This window comes from Trachymyrmex cornetzi, unplaced genomic scaffold (assembly GCF_001594075.2).
Source record: "Trachymyrmex cornetzi isolate Tcor2-1 unplaced genomic scaffold, Tcor1.1 scaffold25, whole genome shotgun sequence".
In the NCBI taxonomy this organism is placed as follows: Eukaryota; Metazoa; Arthropoda; class Insecta; order Hymenoptera; family Formicidae; genus Trachymyrmex; species Trachymyrmex cornetzi.
Window position 1 is genome coordinate 2,111,266 of NW_017297166.1, and position 20,041 is coordinate 2,131,306.

Below are 20,041 nucleotides of genomic sequence, written 5' to 3' on the forward strand. Positions count from 1 at the left end.
GGGAATCGATTTTTTTTCTTCAAATTTCAAATGTTTATTCGTTTTTAATATTCAATATTAAATGCGACAATATAATAAATCTTCCAATATTCAAAAGTAAATATTTAATATTTACATATAATTTCACGTACTTTCATCTACATTTGTAAGTAATTATGTTAAAATTATATAGTAATCACATCACGCATCTCTATATTTTAAAAGTGAGAATTCTTCGTAATATTACACAATATTGTTGTAACCATAAATAATGTAATTAATAATATTTTATAAGGTTATATAGTAACAGATGAGGAGCACGTGTGTGTATGTAAGTGTTGGAACAACTCATGCCTCATTTTACAGGTCCGCGTACCTTGTAGTTACATCGAATAATGTTCGTCCCTCCACGATTTTCGTTTCAAGATCGATAGAACCGAGAATAAAACGAACAAGAAACTTGCTCGAAACTTTTACAAAGAACATGATCATCCTGACTAGAGGTAACCCTATGCACGAGATACGTATGTGAGGCATGAAATATGACGTAATGAATTATATGAGGTGGGTCAAACGATTACTCGCGGTGGAATGCATTACGCTCGTAACTCAGACCGATTATATTTTTGTCGCGGACGGGCGTCTACGGGCGGATTAAAGGGAATGGCAATTTAAATGATTAATGGCACTCTTCTCCTCTATCTTTCCCGGATAATTCATTAATATAGTAGAAATCATTCACCGTGGCCGTGAAATATTAACCGATAACGATCGACAAGATCGCTGTCCTCAAGAAATTACATAATTCCTACGTAAAACGAAATTCAAACATTTTGCACAAAAATATGTTGAATAAAAACCACATTCATAATGCTTGTAACAAAAAATAGTATGTTCTAATTAAGATACATAATTAGTGTTGACGATTAAAGAAATTTGTTTTTACTATAATATAATATTTAAATAATGTATAAAATCCAAAAATCGAGATATATAATTAATAAGACGTTACTAAGACAACTTTTAAAAATAAAAATGTCTAATAAAAATATCTTCAAGACATGTTATATCTTATTTTGTGTGTTGTTTATAAAATTAAAAAATTATTAATAGAAAAATAACACATGTTGCTCTCTCTCTCTCTATTAACGGAAAAATTAAATTATCGAATGTTTCAATATAACTGTCTACATTAATAATTATCCACATTATTAATTATAACTCAAATAACTTACATTTATATAACAGTGTCAACAAAGCAAAAGTATCTTTTATATATCGAACCATTCAAAACGCGGACTCACAAATATTTATATTTCAAAGCTAAATTTACGATTAAGTACAAATTGAAATGTGAAATTCGCGTATTTGAAATTAAATAGAATCGCTCTGAATTTATATGTAGTATGGATTATTTACTTTCAAATATTACTACGTTTAAAATCGTGCAGCAAATTCTCCAGCGAACTACATAGAACGTTCAACAAACATTGTATAATATATTTTAAAAATACATTTTATAGATTTAACTAAAGTTTCGACATGGAAATATTGAAATTTCTGAACTTCAAAAAGCGATCAAAATTGGTTCATGACAGCGCATGAAATTTCCGCACTCAATTTCATAACTATACTTACTTTTACACGCGTATCGATTTGTTATTAATTTGTATAATTTAAATATTAATTCTACTACTTAATTTCGTTTTTTGATCTATGTAGTCTTACTGTGTATAGCAATCAATTATTTGTGTGGTTAAATTTAACATTTGATTTTCTTTACTTTCCTCCCCTATTTTCCTATTTATATAAGAAATAACTCTCTCGAAAATTTTGTTGATTTATTTGGTAATAAAATTAAAAAATAAATTGATATTATTAATATACTTTTATTATTAATATATTTTCATATACATCTTATATAAAAAAATTAAAAAACTTTATATACAGCTTTAGCCAAAAGTATCAAGCATTTTATTAACCATTATTTAAAGTTTTCGCTGTAAAAATTATTTGTGGCACTTGATGTAAATTATCCTTTGTTTCAAAAATCTCTTAAATTTATGCATAATGCCGGTAATCAATAGGAAATAATGCAGGTAAAAGAATTTCGGATAAATATAAAAAATAGATACCTAATATTTTTGACCAAAGCTGCATTTTATAATTAGATATCAACTTTAATCAGTTTTACCCTACTCACTGCAAGACAATGGATCAATGAGATATCAAATTTATTTATATTGTTTTTATACTATTATAATCTGAACGTATCTGGATGTATCAAATACCTGATGCACTTTTCAGTAATACATAAAGTGAACTAATAATAATTCTCAAAATAAATATTATAAAAAAATAATTGTTGCATGTTCAAAATAATTATAATTATAAATTAATTTCATAAAGAAATTTGAAACAATAAATTATCTACTCACTCCATAATTGCTAACGTTTCCAAGGTCTTTTCACTCTCAAATTCTTTAGTTAATTTTTGCATGGCATTTACACAAAATTCATTCGCGAGAAGACAGTTAATTGCAAAGTGCGTCCTTTGGATCGTGAAATTAATCGCACGCTTTTATTATATAACGAAATATCGCACGAAATTAAAAATCTGCCCAACATAAAAATGATTATCGTCCAAGATATCTTAACAAAATAACAATCTATAATCTACAACTCCTTTCCACTTTTATACTAACTTTGAATAAATAAATTATCCGATAAGTAATTTTTACCTTGACTTCTTTACGTGCTTTAATAACGAGAGATTACTAATCGTTTGGCTGTTTGATAAGGATATCAGGAATAACTACAAACTAAAATACTCTTTGACACGTAGCGGTTGTCTTAATAAACTTACAAAAAAGTCTCACCTTTAAACAAACTGATGATTGATAAAGTACCATAACGATTGCAAAGAATAATTGCGTTTACTGTCCCATACCACTCGTCACGACAACACCGAATAACGTGCCGTTACACTAACCAGCTCACCTCGTATTTGCGTACTTGAATCTCTCCGCGGCGTGAATGATAACAAAGCAACCTTACGTAAACACGGCCGTTAACACCGCAAAATCAAGTCGCGTCGCCGTAGTGGCTAACCGTTATATTTAATATTTTACGAGATTTTCTTTGACGTCGAATGTACATTCCATTTTTTACGTTTTAACGTAATGATTAAAAAAATTATAACGAATTCGATTAATTGAATGCACTTAGTACGCACTGATGCATATTAAAACCACAAATTAACGTAAAAATATATATTAAATCTTTCAGAATGAAAATTAAACCAGTCTTTAAAAAAATAGGAAAAACTTTTCACTCTTGAATAAAGGTGGCAAATTTTCACTTTTTTTTTAGAATTTCACTCTTTTGAACTAAGATTAATTCCAAAAGAGTGAAATCTTTTACTCCAAAAAGAACGAAATCGTATTCCTAAAGAGTGAAAATCTGCCACTCTTGTTCAAAAGTATAAATATTTTCACTCTTTTTTCAAGACTGACTCAATTTTCAGTCTTTTGGAGTGAGATTCCACTCCAAAAGATTTAGAGAATGTTTGATATAAATATAAAAACGGATTAAACCATGAAATTCTCAATATATTTTATTGTGCTGTTAAATAAAATCTGTATTTTATAATTCAAAATATTTGCATTTTATTTTTACACAGATTAAATTGATATACAAAGGCTTTAATATGCATTAGTGCGCATTAATGCGTCCAATCAAATTCGCTATTATATACAGACACATAGCTTGACCATCAATATCATCCCTACCGATAATTTGCGTATTACTTTACGTTGTTAATCTGAAAATTATACAGAAAATAATGAAAGGATTAAAGCGCGTATTAAGCTCATTCTACAATTGAGAAAGCGTAGTTGTAAGTGATTATATTAGTAAAAATTAAAACCAATCACACTCAAGTATTCTCTTCATATTCACCTGTGATTGATCAATTCTTACAAGTACAATCATTTACAACTACGCTTACGTAATTGTAGAATGAGCTTAATACGCGCTACGAAATATACCTACTTAAATTCGAGTGTCATTAGAAAGATAATTAACATAAGTCAATATTACGAAGCTGCAGTATTTAATAATCATGACTTTCTATATCACTTCGATGTGAAATGAATAATTTTTGCAGTGCATCTGTTTAGTAAAATATTGTCGATATCCTTAAGAAAATCTTTAAACTTTAAATCGATATTCGCGAGTGGATCCAGACATTTTATTCAGTTACGCTATAAAAATTATTTATAATAAACATGTTTTTATAATAAATTTTATAATAAATTTTTATAATATTTATTAAAAAATTTTTCACACCTTAAATAACTTTAAATTACATTCCTCGGATATAATCTTCAAAGTGAAAAAAGTTGTTCAATTACGTGTGTTAACTTTAAGCAAAAATACATTAATTTAAAGTATACTAAATTTTTAAGAACATCAGTTAAGAAAATTTCGAAACGAGTACTCCGATTAGGGCTAATTACAAGAAAAAATTAATACGAGCTGACAGTTGCATTCGTTTGTAGCGAATAATTATACGTTTCGAAAGATAACAATGTGAAAGCACACAGAGCAGCTCGTGAAGCGACCTATTCGTTCGAGTGTCAACACGTGAATGACAATAATACTGCATCCTGTACAACAGTATGCTTATCAATTGGTTTATTTTACCGTTACCAAATACTTAAACAAACATCAAATTTTTCTTTTTCTCTTCGTAAAATTAATAAACGCCTGTTATTGCATATTAAATTTAATATTTATTTTTAAAAATTAATCTTTATTTTAATCAAAAAAGTGTTTATGTAAATTAATTATTATTTTTATTATATATTTTTACATTCTAAAAAAAATAAAAGTGTTATAATAAAATATTTTAATAAAAATATTGTCATGATTTTAACGAATGGAAAAAACGATTGAATTACTGGAAGAAACATAACAAATTATTTTAATTTCTTGATTATAAATTAACACTTTTATTACTCACACAAGATATAAAAGACTAATAATAAATTTATTTCTATTTTCCAATCGTATGTAAATCAAAGCTTTACTCTTTAAAAATTTATATTTAATATCTGGTTTTATATTTTTTTAAAGAATTAAACATTAAACAATACACAATAATTGATAAATTCAAATTTTTATTTAAAGAAAAGATAAAATAATTTGCATGTAATAATCAAAATTTGTTATTAGTAATTAATTTGTCGATATTAATTGACAGTTTATAATATCTACAAAAAGAGTAACAAAATAAGATGACTAATAAAAATTTCATCTAAATTATGAGATTCAACAAATGACAAAGTGATAAGCAAATTATATTATGATATGCTATAAAACTGTACACGATATCATTGATCCGATGTGTTTATAATTTGACAACTATTTCATATATCACATATATCTCATTTTTATATTACAATTTTCAACTTTAATTGCTATAATTATTATCTCTAATTAAAAATACACTATTAGAGTATTGTACATTATTCCAACACAAACAATAATCCATATTTGTACATTATTTGCTAAAATTCCTTTAATTGAGGTTAATATTTCAACTTTTTCATTAAGATTAGTTTTACTACGCATAAAAAAAGAAAAATCTGTGTTAATTACAATCGCATCACTACGTTTATGTTTATAATCTTAAAACGGACACAAAGTGGTGGTAAAATCCCTCATGAATATTTCTTATGAGTTCCTTGATACGCTGTAAACTTCATAGTTTCCATTTATCTTTATTCTTTTTATGAGTCAGAAGTAATATTTCTTTTTACTGTAATTTCTTTCGTTACCTTTTTCATTACTTTTCATCTTTATCCACTCTGAACTGAGTTTTGATGTTGCGTAAGTGAATAATTTTGTTTTAGCCGTATGAAATAAAAATTAAAAAATATAAAAATCTGTATCGTAAAAAATGAATTATATCATTTCTAATTTAAGTACAAAACAAAAAAGATTCAATTAAATAATTAATAAGATTTAATTTGTAAGGATTTCTTAGCTTTATCAGAAGTTCTAGAAAGAGGAAAAACTCTATTTCCTACATCATGTGACTCTTACCGAGATTCGTAACGGAGAGCCATAAGATTTATTTCTGCCTAGGTTTTTGCGAATGCGGTTTCCATGTTGTACGTGCGTCTGGCGTACACGCACACGTACGCATGTTCGCGCGCGCGTACACCGCAACTGCAGAGAGAGAGTCATTGCACCGAGGAGTCGGATCAATGAGGCTGATTACTCAGCTCTCCTCTTGCAGACACGAGACAGACCGGTCCAGCCGGAGCGCACTTATTTTCCACGGAAATCGTCGTCAGGGGGAATGAGATCGAGTGGAATTGAAAACGCTTCCAATTAAGAAGACTAGTGGAACGGATTTTGACGAAAAGCCGCATTAGCAGAGAAAATTAAACGGCGAATAAACGAAAATTTATTGAATCGTAAATTTTTATGTAAATTCGCATATTATCTAATGTATAATATATATAAGTTAATATATATATATACATATATTATGTATTTTTATATTATCTATAATAAATAAGTTATTTCAATCGCACTAAATAATTTAGCTTAGTCTTAGACAATTAGATTCGTTAGAAATAATGAATAATGTAATTCGCAGTTATACATATATTTATGTGTAAATTCAATAAGTGTGTAAACAACAAAATGGCGACGAGCATTATAGATAAAGAAACTAATAGACAGAAAATTGGTAGAGAAACTAATTGCTGTGTAAAAGAGAAAAGAATCTGATAAAGAAACTTTTCAATCATTAATAATTACAAGCAATCTTCTTTCTAAAGACAAACGCTCTTCGCTGAAATGAATGTAACTAACTTATTCTTTCTTCTACCGGTTCATTACTGATTCAAACGCCAATTGCAATTTCAGCATGAAAACAAAAACAAAAAGGTCTATTTCTGCTGAATCTCATTTTCTTTTGTATACAATATCGACGACCCGCTTAGAATCCATTTCCTTTTCCTTTAGCGCAACGCTGATGCCGGCGTATATTTGCGATATTGGGTGAAGGTGAAGGAAAACTACGTCGCGAGGGGGGGGGGGGGGGGGGAGAGCAATTTACGCAAGCTCGTGGTAAAATTGATGCCACAGCGTCGACAGTCAATACTGAAAGGTGTAAATCGAAACATCGAAAAGTATACCGGTATATCGCGATCTGTATAATATATCCCAACAGGATATCTATATGTGCAAGTTACGTCGGATAGGATGCGAGCAATACACTATCCTCGTGTGGACCGCATGATTCTCAATTGCAAAATTACTCACAAGTGCAAGGCTGTACCGCAACGCTAACCGCAATTGATACTTCGCCCCGATGTATCAATGTCAAACGCTATAATACATGTGGAACGAGACAGTCGAGATAAATCGATTTTGTGCAACCAGTCTGCTAACAAACTCCATTATCTTACGTTTTCAATATTAATAATTTTTAGAGATACTTACTCTTTTTAACAATTATTTCTTTATTCACAATTTTTACAGAGCTTTTAATAAAAATTTATTATGTATATTTATTTGTAAATATATATAAAAGAATATATGCCAAAATATATTAAAATATAATAAAATATTATATAAAATGTAAAATAATTAACTTGTAATGGTAAACAAATAAAAAATAATCAGTAATTCTAAATTGCAAAAAATTTTGTAAGAAACGTATAAAAATGCTCAGATATATTTACTTCAAAAAATTAGTCAAATGAATAATTAGTGACTCGATTTTGTTAAATTTTTACATCTTCCATCTTATTATTTACATAGTAAAGAACAATTAAAAGAAAATTATTGCGGAATATATATTCTGCTATATGTATATTCGATAAAAATATCTCATTTTATCTTACAAACAACCTTCTTTCTAAACTTTCTAAAGAAAAACGCAAAAGCTGAAATGAACGTAACCAACTTATTCTTACTTCTACCATTTATTAATGATTCAAACGCCAATCGCAATTTCAGCGTGGAAACAAAAGCATAAAGATCTCATCGTAAATATCTTATTTTACCTTATCTCCTATTAGACCTGATTTATCAGGCTCTAAATTGGCATCCGGGCGTAACCGGCTCTAACGTTTGACACACGCTCGATGGAACGGGTGGTGCACTTCGACATGTCGGTCGGAAATGCGCGTAGCTTTAAGTGCGGCAACGCTTGAACTTCCAAAGGCGATGGCCATTGTGTCGCGGTGCTGAGAATCGCTCTACGTTCCATCGACAGTGATCGATAAAGGGCGCGCGATTGGCCCACCGAGAGCGCGATCGAGATTCCGCACGAGAATATAATAATAGCGAGATGACATTGTTTGAGAGAAAAAGCCGGCGAGAAAATGGACAACGTGTTCGACGTGCTCAAACGAACTTGAAGAGTTTGCCATCCCTGGAAACTTGTTCGCGTTGACGCGTCGCGAAAATTACCGTCTACATTGTTATAGGCGTGTTCCGATATACACTGCCAGTACGGAAAATATACAGTATACGTAACGTAAACTATAGATTTTATAGTACTGGCAGTGCATATCGGAACACAACCGTATTTTTCTCACAGTACCATGCACAGCTCTTCTTTCTGATAACATTTCTGATAAGTCCTCTTACAAATTGCATATGCTTGCGTCATATAGTTTCTGAGTATATTTCATTTATTGTTATCTGATATTGACACTAATAAATTTTGTAATTAAAATCAATTATTTCGTAATCATTCTGTAATTAGATATAGATAATGAAATAATAAGAGCAATTAAAATTAGAAACATCAAGGATCGATAAATGAAATATTAGTTGAGATAAATAGGACACTGCTATATCAAAATGTTAATTAATCATTCATATTCTATAAACTTTCAATAGCTATTGAATAATATTGCAGCGACAATATTAATTTTTTTACGATGTGTGTAAATCATCTTAAAGATTCTAATCTTATAATCTGATCAATAATTTTCCTTCAATGAATTGTTATTTTCATCCTTTACCACAATGATGTGGTAAAGGATCACTCCAATCAATTCTAGTATTAATGCAAAGACGATTGGTGAAAGCATTCGTGGACCAGTGATTGCTGGTACAGAGAGCAACTTGAAATCTAATTGAACAGTGGATTACGACAGCCTTAAGACAGGGCTAGAATATAGTAACACACAGTTGCAGCATAGAGAAATCGATTGCATTACATTCTTGCTATTCTATAATATTCGCTTACCTCACACTATTTAAATTATAATAATGACTTTCATTCTCTCTAATCGCTATATAAGGAACAGTATTAATTAAGTTTTTTGTAATGTGTATTGACAATCTCTCTCCGAAAAAAAGCGATTATATAAAATAAGTTTATCGCACATTACAATTATTAATAATCAGTTTTACAATGCGATAAAACAGCACGAATTTATACGCGAAACTGAAAAAAAATACTGTCACATAAAATTAATTAAAATAACTGTCGTTAATTTAAATAAAAATAGCTGAGTGATAAAAAGATATTCCGTTGAAAAAATGTATTTTTTTATTTAAACGGTTTTTAGTTTCTGATAAAAAAATATCTGTGACAATAATATTTATTTAAAATGAGGATTTCTCGTTAAAAAGAATCGTTAAATCTTTGAACCCAGAGAAGTTAACATCTTGCATAACTAGAAATCTTGCTAGAAGTACACAAGATCGAAGTCGCATAGAAAAACTAAAGTATGAGGTCAAGAAGAAGAGAGAGAAGGAAGAAAATTCGAAACAGTAAGAAAATTTTAACCGATCAATCCGCTGCCTTTTTCTCTCTTATTCCCTCTATCGTTCCGTCTCTTTCTAGATACAATCTGAATGCTTCCGCTGGCTTCCGCACACTCTCTCTTTGGCGATGTCTAGACTGAAGAATTTTGCTTCAACTGCAACTCCACCATTCCCATCAGTAAAAATGCTTTAACGATTCGTTTCTTTTCAATGTCGGCGGTGGGTAGAAGATATTGGAGGGGTGCGTTATGGTCATTGACATTCAACGTCGGCAGGCGCTCGAGAAAAAAAGGCGTCGAGCGCCATTAAGAGCAACCGCATTCATTAATTATATTAATCTTCAGTTTCTCGACAAACATCATTACATTAAATTTCTATATTATTTAGTCTCAGAACATAAATAAAAAATGGTGTACAATTTTTACAATTAACTTTATATGTAATGCATTTCTTATTTTTCATCATTTAATTGAGGAGCGTACTCGTAATAATACATAACACTTTCCTTGAAAATTTATGTATAAGAATCTGAAACCTAAAATCAAATAAACGATAAAATCGTAGTAAAAAAGTGGAACATTATTCGTGATAAATGAAACTGTTTGTCAAAAATGGCTAAAAGAAAAATTTATTGTTGAGAAATTTTATTTTCGAAAGCAGTGAGATTAATGATCGTCTTTTGATTCACGATAAAACAATATTAAAAGCAATTCTCATTTAAAAAATTCTAGTCTTTCAAATTATTGATTGTCGCAACATGTCTATCAAATATAATACAGCGCTACTTTATATACTCGTAAAGGGATGTCAAAAAACAACAAAGTTGCTCTGTGCAGGCAATTAATGTGAATTATTGCTCCGTTGCTGACCAAAATGTTATTAAACCAAAGAGAGATCGATGAAAGAGAAAATTACTTGCAACGTAAATGTCGAGCGATGAAATTTGATTTCGTGTCGAAGAACAAATCGATTTTTGAACGTAGTTTTTTTTAATAGGGTGGAGCAATTTCGCCTTGCTGAGGCAAATAGCAATATCAGTGATAAAATATAACTCTTTCACGCGCATTTAAGATACACCAAAAAACAGATTGAATGGGTTTACAGGAACGTGTCGAGACATGCTATGAAAAATATATGAATTTAAGTATCGTTAAAAAGATTATGTTGCATGAGTGCGTTGAAACTATTTTCCTTTCTATCTCAAACAATTTCAAGTGCAAAAATGATACTGTGCAACGTATCATCAGATGTTTTCATGTCTTCTCTCAAATAATATAATTATACAACAATTTATAGCTCAATCTTTTGTTTAGTGAAAACCGAGATGAAAACTTTATAGAAATTAATCATTGTATGTTTTAAAGTTCATATACAAGTACAACATCGAATGTAAGATATGCTAAATCTGAATTCGTGCACGACTGTAACAAAGCGTGAAATAATGACGCAACAGAAAAACTTGACTAGTCATTTCGATAGATTCAGTAACCATGTGTTTACGTTACACCGCTTATATTACGTGGAAAAAAGTTGAGTCTGTGTGTCTAATCTGCTCCATTCTTATCGCTATTCAAACATTTGTTATAAAAAAAAGAGATCAAATGATATCACAAAAAAAATAATGTACATTTTGTTGATTCTATATATACCTACATATATAGTACAACCAACACAATAGCTGTCAAAAAAAACTTTTATCGCATAACGTGTTTCGCAACATGCTATTAAATATTGACGGCACACAAAATAAAAAACAGGATTCTGTGTACTTTAAGTTATCAATTTGTTATGTAAAATGTAAATTTTAGCTATCATTGATAAATTATTCACTTAAAATTATACATAACCCGTGTATTCGTAAATTATGGTTAAAAAATTCAATTTATATATGTTAAAAATAATTAAAATTATGTAATTTTAATGTTTAAATAAAATAATTTAGTCTATATTTTGTATGAATATTTCTAATTTGAAGATTTTTCTTCAAAAAAATAGTGAAAATTAATTTATTTTTCGATTTATTCGCATAATTATAAATATAGAAAAACTGATAATTGAATTTTGATGAAATAGATAAAAAGATGAAAGATGAAATAGAGTAAAATTAAAGAAATTTAAATTTTATTTTATATACATGTGTGTATTCAATGAATATTTATAAATTAAATCTTCTTTTATTTCTAATTTTCTAATTAATTTGCATATTCGAAACATTCAATTTTACAATAATTCGAAACATTCAATTTTAGGCAATTATTAAAAAATTAAATAAATTTTACTTCTTTTTAATAGTAACATGTTGCAAAAATAGTAGTACATTGTATTTTTTAAAACATAAAATTAACTAAAACGTAACGACAAGTTTATTCCAGAAGCGGATTTTTCTTTATTATGCAACGATAAAGCTTTATTACAATTTTTTGCTTGCTCCCTTTCGTTCGATCGTTTGATCTCGAAGTAAGCAGCATGAAAACTCATAAGAGACAAAAGCCGCGTTTATATCCGCCTCGAGTATTCACTTAATGTGATATAGTCACCCCTCTACCCCTCAAGTGGCGAGGGTGCAGGCGAACTGTAAATACAAGAACCTGATGTTCTTTTGCGTGCTCGCCTTTTCATCGACTTGCAGAGTCGTATAAAACGAAATGTATCTCGAGTTCAAGTAATAGGAAACGCATTTTCCTGTTATGATCGTAAATATGCTAAACACGGCATGTCATAAATAGTTTTAAAATGCTAGTATTATGTATATATATATATATATATACCTATAATTATTTATATACCTATATATGTATATTTACCTATAATTAAAAACAGTAACATAAAAATAACAAAAATATTAATTTTATATACATAATCCAAGAAAATATATAAAAAAGTAAAAAGATATATAACTTTCCTTAAGAATATAAAATTTAGTTAAGACAATAAACATATAACTTTTTCTTTTTGTTAAAGCTGATATTTTAAGAAAAATATTGTAAACCATGTTTTGAAAAAGAATAGAACTTTTCTATATATCTTTTCTATCTTTTCTGGTTTTTTCATAAAGCATATATATATATATATATCATTATACAAATATCAAATTTTTTTCCACAAAGTCCAAAAATTTATCTTATAAAACACGTAGTTTAATAAAACCTAACTACAACGATACAAACTTCAAAGTATCTGTTTTCAGTTTAGCGATCACAAAGACGCTGAATCGTTATAAAACGTGCATGACCACAATCTTTTCGTTCTGATCAATCGCCGATGACGAAACACGAAATTATGGCATATCTTCACGTTCAGGATTGGTTCTACCGAGTATTACATTGTTTATGATTTCTCCGACAAGCGATTTGAATGCATTACAAAGATAATGAACTATATGTTCATAGATTTAATGCGTAACATCGTTAAAGTGAACAACATCGGTTCGTAGTTAAAATTCGGGGTGAGAAGGCCATCGTAATGGTAGTCCCGCCATACAGCTGTTCAGATCGAGCTCCGTTATAACAGCGATAAATTAATAACGGCCTATAACACATTTACCGCGGACAAAATTAGCGTACGTAGCTAGATATCCGCGGTTGCGCAATTTGAACGAGCGGCTCCGTTTAACGGCTCGTATTTCTTGTCCACGTCGGACAAGTTTTAACTAGTTTTAAAGTCCCGGACAGTTACTGTCCGGCAGAATTTCGACTATCACGTTTATACGAAAACTGATGTGTACAGCTCGTCTATCGGACTAAATGGGATACCGCATTAAAACGAGAAATAAAACCAATACGCGATAGATAAATGAAGCTTTTTCGGCAATTACAATGCGTAACAGAGACATTAAAATTTAAAGAAACAATAATATTGTCGGATCTCTCTTTCCGAGATCAATACTAGTAATAATTATTTTAAAAATGTCAACATCAATTGGTAAATTATTACATATATATAATGTATATGTAATTAAAATACAAAAGATATTCCAAAAATATAATTTCTTCAGATATCACAAAATATATATTAATATAAAATAAAATATTTATAATTCAAAATTACTACATTGTTCAGGAGAAACGATATTAATATTATATAATTTTATGAATAAGAAACGAAAGAAAGTTTCCTTCTCACGAGAAAGAAACTTTGCAATCAGCCGAACCTCTTACAAATTCCACAAAAATTACTTTTTATTCGGCAATTATACTGCTATTCTGTAACAATTATTATTTCGCTTTGTGTTACTTTACTTTGAGTGCCAGCAAAGTCGAAGGAATGCTGCTATGGAATGCAATGCAACTCAAGTAGATTCGTGATGACAATGTCGACAAAGATACAGCTAAGTTGTTTCAGATATTTTTGAGATTTTAGGTATCTTTAAAATGCTAAAAATAGTCCTCTCTCCTTTTAAAAAGAGCTCGGCAGAGCTCTTTTTATCATTACGTAAAATCTAACAAAGGTCCAACGCAAATGTTTCAAAAGACTTCCAGCCCAAAAACAGGAGCGATAAAAAGTTTTGTGAATTCCAAGTAAAAAGAAATTGGCGAAATTTCAAGAAAAAGTTGTCTCGCAATTTACAAAACTTTTATTTATCCAGGTTGAAACATACTCATTTTGTGAGAATTTTTCTTGTCTTTGATACGAGATATAACGAAGAAAGAGAGTTACTCTAGGAATAACATAAAAAGCAGACAAATCTTTCTATGGTCGCTCAGTTTATCGTTGAAAAGAATCTCTTTGTGATTGTTTTCCCTTTACGAATCATTCCACTCTATCTATATCGTATCTTACCAATTTTATCTATTGATTGAAATCTATCGAGATTCACTGGTTGAGATTATTATAAAGTAATTTAAAGAGAGACAGAAAATATTTAATTGATTTTAAAGACTTTTAGACAAAGAAACGTATACAACGTGCATAAAAAATCTCGACAAATATATCAAAATAAATAATAATTTTAAAAAACAGCAAATTAAAAGAATGGATTAAACTGTTTAGCTTCAAAATTTTCACATCATAATTTGAAGTAGAATTGTCACAGAAATAATTTTAAAAAATTTATTACGATCAATTAATAAGCTCTGATATATTTACAATTAATGCATAAATTAATAATTAAATTATCTCTCTCAACAAAACTCCTCCAAAAATTTTTTTTTAATTTATGTTAATTAAAAACTTTTTTAAATATAAATATTTATATTAATCAAATTAATATCAATTAAATTCTCTTTGAATATAAATGTTCATATTAAGAAATATAATTAAAATCAATCGTAATAAAGTCAATTTAAACGGAATAAATAAAAACTGCTATCTTGTTATAAATCAGATGTAAGATTTTACGACAAGTAAATATGTGGATTAATAATTATTATCTTTTTATGAGCTTCTTACATATTAAGAAGCAGGGTATTCCCGACAGATTTCCCAACTTTAAAAACCATTTTGATTTTCCAACCATTTTAACAACTACATCATGTTTGATAATATATGCAATAAAAATTAATAGTAAATTTGTCTGCTTGATATCGCAACTTTTTCAAGGATTGTGGAATTGAGAAATAAGAGTCATTACTTTAACATAGTGGCTGCGTTCGCTTTGCCGCTTACAGCGCTTGTGAGCATCAATTGTCCTTGTTTAATATTTACTAAACAACAAGGATGAAACGACGCTTAAAACGTTGTGAACGCCAAAGCGAATACAGCCAGTACAAAGAGCTTATCAAAATATTAAAAATAGCTTATCTATCAAAGTGACCTATTTAAAACTACGTCGTTTCTTAGAAACGTTAATTCTCCGATGTGAATTATCGTGTTATCTTGTAGGTATGTTTCATTAATAAATCGAGATAAAAAGATACCGAAAAATATACTGGAACAATAGCAAACGTATACGTATACCAAATGGAAGCTCATTAACTTGAAAAACAATAATAAATAAAAATAATCATAATTATCTGTAAAATGGTGAAACTACATGCGCAGTTAAATAATATTCAGTTTTTCGATGTTCATTATTTCCTCAATATTTCCTCTGTTTTTGCGAAATATTCTGCTCGGATGTTTAATATATATTTTGCATAATCAGCGTTACACATGTTGTTACTTTTATCTTGAAAAATATTCAGCGTATGTAAGTTATTCGCGGAAAATTACGAAGTTCACGAAAAGCAACATGAGAGATCAATATACCAAGCCAGAAGAGCATTCAATATGCATGTGTATTCGTCCTATTATCGAGGCGTTCATAAACGGACGGTCGCGATCATATGGCGTTTCGCAAGTGATTGTAGCCGTTTGCAAAATTAAATCGACAAACATTCGAGGCCACTTCGGCATAACGGAACAGCTGACACACACGGAAAACCCGTGTGTTTCCATGTTCCGCAAGAGAGATTAATACGGCTAAAATTTCGCAATTCCGTAAATTCTCGTTTTAAAATTCTGTTTATCGCATTACAATACCAAAACCCGATTACGACAGTAGCGGTGTACAAGAGCACACTTTACGCATGAGTGTCATTAAAAAAAAAAATAAAGGAAAAAAAGAAAATAATACACGCGATCGAACGAATTATTCAAGTAATGTAAATTTTTCGTGGACTAAATTGAACGGATGAGTTTTTGTGCCGATAAAATGTGTGTACGCGCTTATCTCCCCTTAATTGTAACATCCTGTTGTTACTCGATCTTAAAAATCGTAGTATCAGTATATACGCGCGTAATTACAAACCGGGCTCTTTGTCGTACTTCGCCGCTCCACAATTACAAAAAGAAACAGGATGAGCGAGGCACAGATATCTGCTTCATTGTTAGGAAAATTACACAAGAGTCATATACGTCGAAGTAAACCACTTTAAGATATTAGCAGATATATTATAGATATTAGCAATAACTATATTAATAAAGTGTTATTTAATATATATGAAATAATTCTCACGTAAACAATATTGCGATAATCAAAGCACTTAGTTTTTTATTTAGCAATTTATCTACTAATTTTGTTAGCGTGTTAATTCACTACGTTAATGGGCAATAGAGCAAGGACATGTATTTATCCTTTTACCTTCAATAGCATAACCGGTTCTATTTTTAAGATAAAACCATATTCAATACCAAGATTAATAAATGAAAACAAAATCGCAAGCGCAATGTGAACTTATATTTGAGAAATCAAACAGTTTCCAATAAGAACTTGCTCAATCATTTAAAATTTAGAGTATTTTTAACTTGATCGCTTTATCGCGAACGCGATATTTCATCGCATTTCGGTGGTACGATGTACGCGGTCTTCCCAATTGGAGTCTACCGTTTGTGCCCGAGGAAGAAGAACTGACGTGGAAACCAAAGATAGCGAGTTTGATTCTCCATCATGAGCTATTTAGGCAGAAAGGAGATTGTCACGGAGGTTAATTTCCGTCTGTAACAACTGCGACAACAAAGTCTACATCGCGGCCTTCACGGTCACTGAAACAGAGGCACACGTCACCAAGACTTACGTCAGCGATCGGCTCGAGGAATCTTGGGTCGAGTATATAGCCAGGATTAGATCCGTTATCTTGTTTGATAGATAGCACAAATACAGTGGATTATAATTACTTGATATAAAAAGCCTCGTTCTGTGATCAATTCTAAGTACGATTATACTGTATAAGAATTTTACGGATCACCTAACATTCGAATCTTTTTAATTAAAAAAATCCGCATTTATTGAATATAATCTAATAGAGAGAGCTCTTTTTTAGTTAATATTTTAATTCCTTTAAAAAATGATATTCGCTAAAAATCTGCATATTATACATATATAAATTTCATTTCATGTGCATGAATCTTTTTCTTAAAATATATTTGCTATGAGTATAAATATATTTGCTATATTTTGCTATGAGTTAGTAAATCTGTAAATTTTAACTGCTAAATTGAAATCGATCCTTGGAGCTCTATTATCTCATTTCATTTAGTTTCGTTCATCGATACGATTCTTATTCTAAGCGCGTCCGATATTCTCATTATTTTCATTGACAAAAACTCTATTGTATAAAAAGTTCTATTCTTCCTACTTTTGTTCTAGAAGAACACAACCGATGTGTATGCACGCTTACAGCACGTACACACGAACGCATAATCGAAATATCATAAAGCAAACCAAGAGAAATTATCACATGTTTTCCGCATGTGTTTGATTAAGTGCCAAAATGAGATCACGTCTGCTTCGTATAGAAAGATGTAAATCGAAATCTAAAAATACCGAATCTCTCTCACGAACGGAGTTATATAATTTTCCGAACAAATTACAATCCAGGAATTATTACACAGCGGATCGACGAAGTGTACTATATAGATCTCCCCGGCGATAGCCAGGCTGATAAAAAAGAGCATGATGAAACGGCATGAACGAGTAGCGGGGAATTTTTCCATTGTGATCATAGAAGGCGTGAAAAATACGGCAATGGATTCGATGTCCGTTTCGAAATCGACATGTTTCCTATGAATCGCAAAAAATGATGAAAAATCAAGAGCCACTAAAAATCGGTTATGTGTTCTTCAAGAAAAAAAGTAGGAAAAAAAGAACTTTTTATATAATAGAGCTTTTTGTCAATGAAAACGATGAGAATATCGGACGTACTCACTTGGAATGAGAATCGTATCGATGAACGAAACTAAATGAGATAATAGAGCTCCATAAGGATTTCAATTTAGCAGTTAACAGGTTTATTAACTCATAGCGAAATATAGGTATCATACCAGATACTCTGTAGAAGCAGAAGATCTATCGGTTGGAAACGTATTGAGTTCAACTCTCTGCCAATTTCGATTTCAAACGTTATCATACAGTACGAAAGTTTCCTTTGAGGCCAGTATGTTACCGAAGTGAAAAGGGATAAGTCTCTATATATCTCTCGATTTCAAAATAAAAATATCAAGATATGTTGAAGATTATAAAACGTTTTAAAATATCTTTTCCAATAGGATTACGTCTCTCTTTAAAATACCTCTATTGGAAATGAAGCTAATATCAACGAACAAATTCAATGAAAACGTATTTGCGGATCGTTAATTGCATATTTAAACCGCTCACAGTAGCATATGTTTCTTCTTTAAATATTAATTCGCATATCCAATTTATGAAAAGAGATCGATTTGAACGATCTCTGCACTTCTTAACTTCACGAATGAATAATGAAATAGAATTTAATTAAAGTACAAAGCGGTTTCTCTCACTCCATTGTCGAGTTATTCTACATGAAAATATAATTCTCTAATTCAAATTCGCATTTAAATTTACCGCAACTATTAATGTCAAGTGGATAAATCTTGTAATTTTAACTTGGATATGTTGTATACTAATCGAGCTGCTAGAATTAAATGGCGTAGATTGTTTGTTACTTGGAAGAACGTGCTATTAAATCTCATCTCAAGCGCATTGTATAATTCACCTTGATGATAACACATTCATGTTTATTCTGCCGTATGCCTTACAGCATTTCGATTTTCAACGATTCAATTAGAAATATTTAATACTTCTACTTCATTTTATTTAAATATTGTTCTCTCCATTAATATACAATCTAAAAGAAACCATCGCGTTGCGTAAGCCAAAACGTATTTGGATCAATTAATCTCATTTTAATAATACCCATTACTCGTCAATAATTTCCTCTCATAACCGTTCGATTTCATCACAGTCGATTAATTAAACAATTCCGATAAAATAATTACCACCGAAAGCAGCTGTATCAGCAAATGCTCGTTTCAGGAAAAAACGTAAAATCGTATTCGCGTTACGGTCGTGCAAAAGGCTTTCCATGACAATCTAGAGACGCGCACAATCGCGTAAACTATAGGTGTGTTTTCTATGGCTGAACTAGTGTACACTTTTGGAGCTTAAAGTGAAATAGGTATATACTTGATATTTGTCAAAAACGAGAAAGAGACTTCTAGTGCAGTTTAGCGCAGGAACAGAAAACAGACCATAGGCCTGTTCTTTTTAGCTGAACTTTTGCATCAGTTAATCTTTTTTCCTTTTCTCTTCAGGAGGAAAGAAGAAGAACAAAGATGCACTGGGCAAAAGGTTCAGTCAAAAAGAACAGGCCTCATATGTATTAAAAAAAAGAGAGACCCAATCCCAATCGATGGGTCTGGGACCCGTGATGCTCAAGTAGCGAACTGACCTTGCCCAAATAGCGAAATCCATAGTCCTCGGCGACTCGCCTGGCCACCTTCTCTCCTCCATCGATGTGTGCCGCCCACTGGTTGG

At 30.4% G+C, this 20,041-nt stretch overlaps 1 protein-coding gene across 3 annotated transcripts in view; it reads right to left on the reverse strand.

The window, feature by feature from the left end:
* The window catches only part of LOC108761537 (furin-like protease 1, isoforms 1/1-X/2), a 244,819-nt gene extending 224,809 nt beyond the window's left edge, over nt 1–20,010 (reverse strand). For all 3 annotated transcript variants that reach the window (XM_018508144.1, XM_018508142.1, XM_018508141.1), the window contains exon 1: nt 19,956–20,010. The gene's annotated coding sequence lies outside the window, so the exon portion shown is untranslated. The remainder of the gene's footprint in view (nt 1–19,955) is intronic.
* Between the last annotated feature and the right edge of the window lie 31 nt (nt 20,011–20,041).